The 737-nt window shown below is 56.9% G+C and overlaps 1 protein-coding gene across 1 annotated transcript in view; it reads right to left on the bottom strand.

Moving 5' to 3' along the window:
* MAP1LC3B (microtubule associated protein 1 light chain 3 beta) overlaps positions 1 to 737 on the bottom strand; it is a 15,222-nt gene that overhangs the window by 13,569 nt on the left and 916 nt on the right. The gene's annotated exons all lie outside the window — the stretch shown is intronic.

Raw genomic sequence — 737 nt, 5'->3', positions numbered from 1 at the left:
CGGAGACCGGGGGCCCAGCTGCAGAATTTTGTGGCTGCATTCGGTGTATTACGAGGGGCGTCCTCGGCGGGGTGGGTGCTGCAGAGCCGGTGGGGAGGAGGAGGCATGACATGTACAACAACGCAGGCAGCCGGGCCAGGAGCACCGAAACCAAAATACACCCCCTTCCCCCCAAAAGACATGGCTGTAACCGGAACCCTTGCTGGTCATGTGACTGCCGGGGGGCCCCTGCAACACACAGCAACATGTCTGTCTGGAAGGCAAATAACGCGGCGCCGTGCACGTTTCAGTGTCACCGCCTAAGTTCTTGCGTTTATTTGGACATGGCAGGTGAGGCATTTATCACTCCAACGTCTGAGGTCACAAAGCGAATGCAGCGTTTACCGCGAGCGCCCACCGACGCGATGCCAGCGCACACGGACTATTTCAGCCGCGGCGCGGAAGCGATTCCGTTATTTGGGGGGGATTTCCGGAATCTCGCATTGTCAATTTTTCTTTTACCATACAGACCAGAGTGCCCGGCGAAAGACCAGAACAGGTGTTGCCATGGTGACAACCAGTAAATAAACGTCGGTTACTTTGCCAGATCGCCCGGCGATTGGGATTGCACACCAAAGTCACCCGTTACCTCCTCCCCGGTGTCACCGTGCGCCCCTAGACGGGGCATTAACCCCGAGCGCTCCGGGCTGGATAATGGGATACAGTTACACTAAACTGTTACAATGTATCCCAAGACC

The sequence above is a fragment of the Nanorana parkeri genome, unplaced genomic scaffold (genome assembly GCF_000935625.1).
Source record: "Nanorana parkeri isolate BGI_ZX_2015 unplaced genomic scaffold, ASM93562v1 scaffold2022, whole genome shotgun sequence".
Classification (NCBI taxonomy): Eukaryota; Metazoa; Chordata; class Amphibia; order Anura; family Dicroglossidae; genus Nanorana; species Nanorana parkeri.
The sequence above is the reverse complement of the archived record's forward strand: the minus strand, read 5'-3'. Positions and strand labels throughout refer to the sequence as shown.